This window comes from Amblyomma maculatum, chromosome 9 (assembly GCF_055883805.1).
Source record: "Amblyomma maculatum isolate TAMU_Amacu chromosome 9, ASM5588380v1, whole genome shotgun sequence".
Taxonomy (NCBI): Eukaryota; Metazoa; Arthropoda; class Arachnida; order Ixodida; family Ixodidae; genus Amblyomma; species Amblyomma maculatum.
In genome coordinates, this window is record NC_139352.1 from 106,082,941 (window position 1) to 106,093,331 (window position 10,391).

General features: G+C 51.8%; 1 pseudogene; it reads right to left on the reverse strand.

Annotated features, from left to right (window-relative positions):
* Nucleotides 1–547: 547 nt before the first annotated feature.
* On the reverse strand, nt 548–5,891 carry LOC146180103 (uncharacterized; annotated as a pseudogene).
* Between the last annotated feature and the right edge of the window lie 4,500 nt (nt 5,892–10,391).

Consider the following 10,391-nt stretch of genomic DNA (forward strand, 5'->3'; position numbering starts at 1 on the left):
GTAATAATATTTCTGTTTCACAGGAAAGAAAATGCGCAGTATCTGCAACACTTGTTCTGTGGACACCTAAACGGTGCCCTAGAGGAAGAGAGAAAGGTGAGAATGAAAGTAGAAAGAGAAAGCGAGGAGTCGTAGTCGTGGGCTAAAGAGTACGTTTGACCACCTGGGATCTTTAACGTGCACTCACATCGCACAGCACACACACAGTAGGTTTGTCTACATTGAAACGCAGCCGCCAGCGGTCGGGATTAATAACTGGTTTGCAGGAAGGGAAAGGCAAAGTATGGGTCACACTTGTTTCTGTGAACATTTGAACCGCACCGTAAGGGTATAGAGGAAGGTAGGAGAGAAAGTGGATTGAGAGGAAGGTGCGGGAGTGAAGGGCTGCGGCGTAGTTTTGACCACCTGGGGTGGTGGTGGTGGTGAAAACGTTTATTTCATATTGGGAGGTTTGACGCGGAGCCTTAAGGGCTTCGGCCTTATAATACTGAGTGGAGACCCTCGCGGAGCCTTAAGGGCTTCGGCCTTATAATACTGAGTGGAGACCCTAGTCAGAGACCCCATTGGCGGTTGCCGCCACCCGCGCATGCCGCGTTAAGGCCCTTTGAGCCTGTAAGTCGCAGCAGCCGAGCAGGGTCGCCTCCCAGTCCTCCCGGGAAGGGTTAGGGATGGGGGGAAGGGATGGATTTTGTTGGCAGGCCCATACCATGTGGTAAGTGTCAGCCACCTCCCCACAGTACTGCCACTGTCCAGGGAATTGTGAGTCAAAATGTTTAAGTACTGCCGGGCACAGCATTGTGTTAGTGAAGAGGCGCAGGAGCAGCCTCTCGTTCGTTTTTCCTAACCCTTTGCAGGGGTTAGGGTATTTGCGATGCGAGTTTTTATAAAAAATTACAATATCTTTGAATGTGTAGGCCGGATTGGAATCGATGTCCTCAGCCGATTCGAGTCTCGAGGAAACTGCCCGGAGAGAAAGCGCGCGGGCGGCTGCGTCAGCTGCCTCGTTCCCTGCAAGACCCTGATGGCTAGGAGCCCAGATGAGATATCGGCACGCGGGGTCCGTGTCCCGACAGCAATTTTGAAATATTCTATAGGCTAATGGAGTGGTCCACCCTTGGGCGACGTTCCGGCAAGCCCCTCGTGAGTCGGTGATGATATATTTAGAAGTGTGGTCTGAGGCGGCGAGTGCAATGGCTACCTCTTCAGCGTGTGTTATAGATTTGGCCTTGAATGTAAGGCCATCGACTGTGTTCCCGTTGTGAACGACAGCGGCCGTGTACCAGCCCCCCGGATGGGGGCCCGAGGCATCCACGTAGAACGCACCTGATTTGTTGCCATAATGGCGGGCCAAGGCTTCCGCCCGCGCCAGGCGCCGTCCATTATGGTCTTCTCGTGACATGTTGGCAGGGAGAGGCCGCACTCTGAGGGCGCGTCTCCAGAGTTCTGGGATGCGGAGCCTCTCCTCTGTGAACTGTTTATGTTGAATGTTCAGCCGGGCAAGAAGGCGGCGACCCGACACTGTCTGTGTGAGGCGGGTATATTGGTTCATCAAATGTGCTTCCCGAAGCTCCCTGAGGTCGAGGGCACGTTTTATGATTTTTCAGAGAATCACCTCAAGGGTATCCTCCTCGTGCTTCCGCAAGTGGAGGTAAGGAGTCGAATACAGGATTCGACTGGTTACGAAGGCGTTTGCCAGCCGCAAGGCATCCTTACTTCGCAACCCCCCGCGTTTGTTAGACACCCGGCGGACCATGCGGCCCACCTGGTCCCCCACCTGGCGGAGCTTGGCTAGTGTTGTGTCAGGGCGTCTTTGGTGATGGATGAAGAGACCGAGTACTCTGATCTCTTTTGATTCATGAATTGGACCGCTCCCAAGCGACAGCGAGATTTGTGTACTGCATCTCCGAGAGGGGCGGAGATGCACAAACTGTGATTTCTGGGGGGAACATTGAAGACCACAGCGCCGGGCATAGCGGTCCACTATGCTCGCCGCTGTTTGCAGGCAGGTTTCTATGTCGCCCACACTGCCCTGCGTTGCCCATAGGGTGATGTCGTCGGCGTAGAGCGCGTGCTGCACGCCTTCGACCTCAGCCAGCTGGGCCGGCAGACGCATCATGGCAATGTTAAAAAGCAGCGGAGAGAGAACTGCGCCCTGAGGTGTGCCCCGCGTGCCGAGCATGAATGGTCCGGGCTCCTTGTCTTGTATTTTGATGTATGATTGTCGGTCTGTAAGGAATTGTCTTATATAATTGAACGTATTACTGCCACAGTGTGTTTCACTTAGATGAGTCAGTATGACTTCATGTGTGACGTTATCAAAAGCACCTTTTAAGTCTAGGGCGAGTACAACCCGGTCATTGTGGGGGCGTTCGAATGGGTTGAGAATTTCTCTGTTAAGTTGGAGAAGGACATCCTGTGCGGATCTGTGTGGGCGAAATCCGAACATGGTGTCCGCGAAAGTGTGCCTGTGTTCAAGATACTCGGATAGCCGATCGCGCACCATAGTCTCCATTAGTTTGCCCACACAGGAGGTGAGAGAGATGGGGCGGAGGTTATCCGTGTCTATTGGTTTGCCAGCTTTCGGGATGAAAGTCACAAGTGCTGTTTTCCAATCGATGGGTAAGGGGGTTTCGCCTGTCCAGATTGCGTTAATGTATTCGAGTAGGCACTGGTACGTCGAGTCAGGCAGGTTCGCCAAATGCTTGACGGTGACCTTGTCCCGACCAGGCGCGGTGCCTCTCTTCATTTTGACTAGACTGGCCCGAAGATCGTGAAGCTGGAAAGGTTTGTCCAGCTCCGAGTTCTGCTTGCCTGCGTAGGAGTAGACCGATCCTCGGGGGTCTTGAGCTGTGCACAAGTAGCGGTCCCGGAGCGATTGTGCCAGCTGCGTAGCGTTGCCTTTAAAGGAGTGGATTGCTCGGTGTAAATGTTTTTGGGTTTCGGTGCGGGTCTGCGTAGGATTGATGAGAGCTCGAAAGAGCCTCCATGTATTATGGCTAGACATTTGTCGGGCCGCTGTATTGCAACGATCCACCCAGTTCGAGTCAGCGAGCTGGGCCGCGTACTCGGCGGCTCGGTGGGTGATATCGGCAATACGTTCTTTAAGTTTGCGGTTGCGTTTCTGGCGACGCCAGCGGCGTGTAAGGCTGCGGCGAGCTTCCCAGAGGTGAATGATGTGATTATCCACGTCCGTTATTGCCTCTGTGAGCTGTATGTGCGTTTCATGTGTGCGAAGGTGTGACATCAGTGACCGGGACCAGTTGGTGTACCCTTGCTCTGCTATGGCAATGTTGGTAGTGGCGGGAAAATTTTTCGGAAGGTAGTCCAATTAGGGATGTGGGCTTGTGTGGTAGGACGCTTGAGGGGGCGTGTGTAGATCGTAGTGTTAAGAAGGCAGTGGTCGCTGCCGAGGGTTTCCTCGGTGTTAACCCAGTCTGCGTGTCGTATGTTGCGAGTGAAGGTAAGATCCGGACACGTGTCCCGCGTCACGGAGTTACCTACGCGTGTTGGGTAAACAGGGTCGGTGTGAAGGGTGAGGCCCAGTGTGGACACAAGCTCCGCCAGTTTTCGTCCTCTCACCTCCTCTTTACGGTACCCCCACAGCTGACTGGGGGCATTAAAGTCACCCAATATCAGGAGGGGGTCTCGACCCGCTGTCTTCAGCGCACGGCTAAAGATGTCTGCGAACGTCACTCGCTTTAGTTTGGGGGAGCAGTATATATTCAGTATGTGCATAGGAGGATCTGAGCGTCGGAGGGGTAAGATCGTTACCATGACATACGAATAGGGAAGTGTTAGGTCTAGATCCACTTCTGTGGCCGTGTATGATTTGTGTACGAACAGACAGGACGAGGGGTCTCGCTGGAACGTCGTGTAGTTTGTTAATTTGGCCGCCGCTCCTGGCTCCTGGAGGGCGACTACGCCGGGTAGTTTCGAGTGTTTTTAGGTAGAGGCATAGACTCGCGCGTTTTTGGCGGTTCCTGAAGCCCCTACAGTTCCATTGTGTTACCAGTAATGATTGACATGATTTGAGGGGGAGGGGCTGCTTGTTAGGCTGTCCCGCCATGAGTGATATTTACTGAGACTGGTACAGACGCCACCCCGCAGCCGGCACCTGAAGTAGGTGCGGGGTTGGAGTCCTCGTTATCCGAATCCGCAATAATTCGGGAGTATTTTGAGAGACGGGACATATGTTTAAGGTTCCGTGCTCGACGGCCTGTTTTTGTAAGACGGGACGTGTTTTTAAGGTTCCCAGCCCGACGGCTCGTTCCGGGATGATCCTGCATATATTTGGAGACAGTTTCAGGAACCATTGACGAGCATTTGGCTGCGACGCGGTCCATGGCGGCCTCCACCATGTTTTGCAGTTGGGAGGCGAGACGCGCCTCCATAGCGACCATAGCTGACGCGAACGCGGCCGGCAGCTCCGGCTCACTCTCCATGGCGTCTGAGCTCTGGGGACTCGACGCGGCTGTGAGCTTGGCTTCCAAATTTTGAATTTTAGCGAGCAATTGCTCGTTCTGTGCCCTGAGCAGCTCGATTCGTTTGCGACCCTCGGCGTCTACGCCGGTGACCGCGGGAAGGAAGGAAGGTGAGGAAAGGATAGGAGAGGAGGCAACCCCTGCCCAGCTGCTCACCTGCTTATGTTGCGGCGCGGAGGCATGGGTGCCGGCAGCGCCGCTTGTCTGAAGCAAGGAGGTTGTCTGAAGGGCCGGAAAGTGTCTGTCATTCTTGCCGCTTGGAGGCGGTGGGGGCGCCTTCTTCTTGTCTTTCGATGACGTCAGGTTACGGGAGGAAGAATCGTTGACGTCACTGTCACGTGAGCCGGCGGCGCGGTTGCCGCGTTCCGCGCTGTCATTGGCTCTGCGAGTGGCGTGACCTTGCTTTTTGCCAGGTGTGTCCGTTTTCAAGACGCCACGTTGCCGAGGCTTGTTTCTGGGCGTCCGAAGTCTTCGGAATTTTGCCGTGCAATCCTGTGAGCCCGTGGGGTGGGCCAAGCCGCAGATTACACAGGACGGTTTACATTCATGTGGAGCTGGACCTTCTGGAGTAAGCTCCACACATTGACCACACAGGCCGCACTTTGAGGGGTTCGGGGCAGGACACGTGTCTGCCCTATGCCCGATAGTACCGCACCTCACACACGCCGGCACAGTACGCTTGTATTCACGCACGACAGCTAGTTCCGAATTATAATGCACAAAACGCGGCACCACCTTCCCCACAAAAGTGAGAACCGCGACGTTCGTTTTTCCCAGCTTGCGTACTTCTGCGAGCTCGCCAGCTCGCCACTGCACTTTCTCTTTCAGGGTGTTGCTTGTCTCCTGGTTGGCCAGAGAGATCACACCTCGGCAGATTTCACCGGTCTGTTTCAAATGTCCACGCATAGGGAGGGGTCCCTTGTCGGTATCCAAGTTGAAGTCGCCAATTAGGCGGTCCGCTGTGGGTGGGTCCTGGGTTCCCACTACTACAAGATTTTGGTCCCATGCCGGGATGATATTGAGAGTGGCTCCCGCCTGCTTGCCAAGGTAGGCGGTGAGCGCCGCTCCCAGTTCGCCATGTTGGAACACACTCCGCAAGTTCGCCGTGACGCGGGGCTTGAGGATTACAACAATGTCTTGGGGGTGCGGGTGTGGCATGGGTCGTGGACGCCATTGCATGCCTGCTGCAATTTTCGGTTGGTCAGCAGTTTGGACAGGACGGGCGTAGGGCTGCGCGCCACTGTCCTTGTTGGCTTGAGGTTGGGAGGCCGTGGACGTGTCGACCGCCATCTTGCGTCCGCTTCTGGACTGGAAGCGGCGTTGTACAAGTTTGAAAAGGTTCTCGTTCTCAAGGGGCTGTGAGACTGAAGAACCAGTATCTTGGACCGTCGAAATGGTGGACCATGACATTTCGGACGGATCATAGCCGCGTTGCAAGGTAGAAGTCATATTGGAGAAAAAGGGGTGAGCAACCCAGCGGCGGGGAGTGGCGCAGCCGTTAGGCTTAGCGCCGCTGCCGCGATGCACGGATGAAACTCAGCCCCTAATCGGTGAAATTGGGGTCCACCTGGATAAAACTGGTGGCTCCAGATGTCGGGTCACTTGCGTGATGCAGTCGCCCTGATTTCTTCAAGGGTCGAGTTGCTGTGCCACGATCACAAGCGCAAAAACACGGAGCCGATGCACCATGCATCCGCTTGCGGCGGGCGGCAAAGGGGGGTCCTGGGGATCTTTAACGCGCACTGGCATTCTTCAGCACACGGACGCCTTTTCATTTTGCCTTCATCGAAATGCAGCCACGGGAAGTCAACGCACCTTAAAGATCCCCGGGTGGTCGACATTACTCCGTAGCCTTCCACTACGGCTCCTCTTTCTCTATGATTGATTGATTGAATGTCCTTTATTGAATGGGAAGGCTCATGGCCGTGGATAGGGGTAAAAGGGAGTGGACAGAATCTTCATTTTTTAGGTCGTCACTCTAATAATGCTCTAACCACGCCACAAGAGAGCCATACTTGGCAAATATCATCTTTGTGTTAGCATCAGTTTCTAGACGGGAACGGTAGTTCAGGCGGTAGGGTTTGATCTCGGAGCGTCCAGTAGAAAAAGCAGGGTAATCCCAGAATAGATGAGATATGCCGCCGCGCGTTAGAGTCGAACAGTGGGGGCATGTAATCATTTCCTCTATATACAGACGCCAGCGGGCCATAATGCGTGGCGTGTATGCCGCATGGGCGATGAGCTTATTCTAAAAGACTTCTTGACTTCGGGTGAGGTGGGTTTTTCGCGTAAATGGTGGATCTGGTGTGGCCATCTGCATGCGGTGCTGACTGAGGCTACGAAGACTGGTCCGAGTATAGTGCATAAGGGCAAGAGAAGGGATTTGTTGCCCGCCCAATGTCTAGTACGGATGAAGGAAGGGGGGTGAGGAAGTAAATGTGGACATCCCACCTCACAAGGCAGCCGCGGCGTGTGCCGCCGCATTGCCCCCTGATTCGTCCGAGTGACCTGGGGTCCACTGAATAACAATTCTGATCGTGAGTTGATGGCATTGAAGGAGGTGCTGTATGGCCGTAGCAGTTCCATCTTGTGAACCCGGAGTAGCGATTTCCTTGTAAGCTTCATAGGAATCAGTAAGAATACGTACTGAACCAGTTCCGGTGCAAGGCACTCCTGACAAGGCTGCCCAAATCGCGAGGGGTTCAGCATGAAGAGGGGTACCTTGAGGTAGGTGGCAGGCATAAGCGCCTGAAAGGGAAGGGTTGTCATCGCATACCCAGCCCAGAGACACAAATTCGCTTGTAATCGAAGCATCGGTGTATATGTCAGTCGTATCAGGTATTCGCTCTTGTCGGTGATAGGCAGCGACAAGCTCCCTGGGAATGACAAACTCGCGGTTTATAGGTCGGCGATGGAGGCGTGGGACTACTGGCATCTCCCAAGGAGGAAAAGGGTATTGCCACGACGGAACCGGAAGAGGTTGCAACATCATGTTTCGGCGTTTCCACCAATCAGATGACTCGAGGTCGGAGCGATAGCGACACTTTCGATAACGAGGCAAACTCGGAATACGCATTGTCCTTGTGTTTGTGTGCTTCTTATGCTTTGTATTGTTACCTGCTCTGCTGCCTTCTTCCAAGAGATGTGTGACCGATTAGCTCAGCGTTCGACTCGGAATACGGGCCCCGCAAAAGCTTGGCTTACATCATGAGGTTTAAAACAGATACCATCGCGCATCTTCATCACTGCAGCCCGAACCTTATCAATGCTTTACTTGCGCACAAAATCCTCAAAAGAGTTTGGTTCCGTTTTAGAATTCTGCTCAATTAGTTTGTAGTACGCGACTTTATGACGTGCAGTTCTTTCGAAATTTTTCTGCACAGTGAATATCTTTGGTACCAATATTGACCTTCTGATTTGATATAGAGTTTGGGATACTGCAGTTCATTGTTCTCAAAGCGCGCGAGAACCAGCTAGGAAACTTATATTTCTTCGACTGACGACGGGGGATACATTTGTTCATTACCGCCTGTAGGTCAACGCCTGTGTTTACATCATCCATCTCAAGCAACCGCATGTGACCACTTGTAGGCCTGAATATCATTGCACAGCCTAAGGTCTTTTCCATAAGCATATGTAAATTTTTCTGCCACATTCTTACGCACTTGACGAAAAGAAAAAAAGAACGACAGAGTAAACTAACAATGGTATTTGTCTACTGGAAGAAGAAAATTGCGCTCCTCTTGCACGCCAAAAAGACGCACAATACATAGAATTAAATGTAACACGTTTCTAGCACAGGTAGTTGCATTACATTCATGTAAACCACAGAAAATACTAAAATCAATTAAACATTCGGCTTATTCTTGAATTGCTGTGCAATCACTACTGACCGAACCGGTTGAGCAATCGAGCTTAGGACATTGAAGTTGGCGTAAATGTGAACCTTCTACTTCGAATAATCGATTTGCTCCCCAGTATCCAAAGCCGATCGGCAAAAATTATGGGAGCAGAACTGGGCGGAAAGTAGTAACAGGCGAAGAAATTGTGCATTTTTTCAAGCGTTAGAATTTTCAACCACATACATTCTCGTACGACCCCAGATCCGGTCTCATAAATGCCCTTAGCGTAGAACGGGGGGCTATCAGAACTCCGCCCCCGTATTTAATCTTGTCAGAAACGAATCTATCGGCTCTGAAAACAGCATATTCATCTGAAAAATAACACGCACTTGAATATGATGAGTTTATCCACGTTTCCGTCAGGCATATAATGTCATACTCACATTGATATACATTCGCGAGCAGCGCTCCCCTTTCAGTACGAAGCCCTCTCTGATTTTGGTGATACAGCTCAATTTTCTGTGCCCTTTTCGGATGTAGACATAGAACCATTAGGATCATCAAAGCGCCCTGAGGACCACACTTCCCACAGAAAGGCCTAAATACGCAACCGTCAGGCCACACTTCAGGTTTGCTCACAAGTTAAAATAAATGCTCATCCAGAGAAACTTGAAAGGAGCAATATGTATCGTACCTCGTTTTCTGTGTTGTACATGTAAAAACCTTGTCACCTACTATGTCCGCCGAAAGTTGCTGCATGTCCGACGCTGTTGTCGTCAGGTTCAGGCGAGAAACAAATAAGGTTTTCTTCGATCATAGTTTGGGCGCTACATTAGGCATGAACTGCTTAGCTGTGCCATGCTTTGCTCGAGGCCGAGGTAGTTTTCTCACCACATTTGGCGGGCGTGGCAGAAAAGCACTCCGAATTTGAGCAGGAGTCTTCGATGGAGGGGAGACGTTGCAGCAGCCAGGTTTGCTGCCATGGCTGAAGCGTAGTTGCGATATTCTGAGCAGTGTTATTGCGATCACTCACTCTGGCTGGTGGTTCGATCGACAACAGATGCACGCCAGTCACTCAAAACTTCATGCAGAAGTGTATTCTCCGCACAAAGCTGGCGCACCTTATCCGCTATCGCATCCATTCGACTAGTATTTATTGTAGCAATAAAATAACACTCGGTGAGGAATTGACGGAATCTGAGCATTCAAGAGCTAGGGAAGAGCGCTGAACTTCGTGGGCGGGGGGGGGGGGGGGGGGGGGGGGGCTGCAGCGCTCGGGTTATGCAGATAAGCTCTATATCTGAAGGATCACGCCTCTTCACACAGTGAACACATTTGTACTTGCTGGCCCCGGATTCCATGAGTATGATGCAGTTATCGGCCTGTAGGCTGATGCATTTCCAGTAGCAGCGTTGCTTGCAAGACACACAAGGCAAACATTGTCTAAGACGACTGCGGTCGGAGCAGCGAGCACATACGTCTGCATCTGGCGCCATCTTCTCTTCTGAGAGGTAATCTTTTAACTGCGGTGCAATGACCACAGGATAGTAAGGACTCGAATTAGACTAGATCTCAAGAGTGAACGAAAGAGGTTACCACGAAAGAAGTCCTTCAAAGAATTAGCGGTGAGGGGGAGGACAGAAGACTTCAGCATCTCGCTACAGAATAGATATTCAGATTTAACGAAGGATGACGACTTTATCCTTGCGCCAATGAACAATAATTCCAGACATATTACTGAGTGAGCGGTAGCAGTAAGTAGATGGTAGTACAGTGAGAGGATACCTACAAACTGCTTATGCGAACGAAATATTTCATTACGAAACGTCAGAGTATAAAAGCTTCAAACATCACAGGCAGGATAGAACTGGGAGAGATATCAAAGCCAATCAATAAGCCTAAAGTGGCCGATATACATGGGGAATATTGAGCATGCTCCATGGAACGGGGCTCGCCTTCAAGTGTTGAAGACGGCATAGAACACAGGGAAAACTCAGATGTATGCGCTAAGGGACAAGGCGGGCAGTGTCATTACGAATATGGACAAGATAGTCAAAATAAGCGAGGA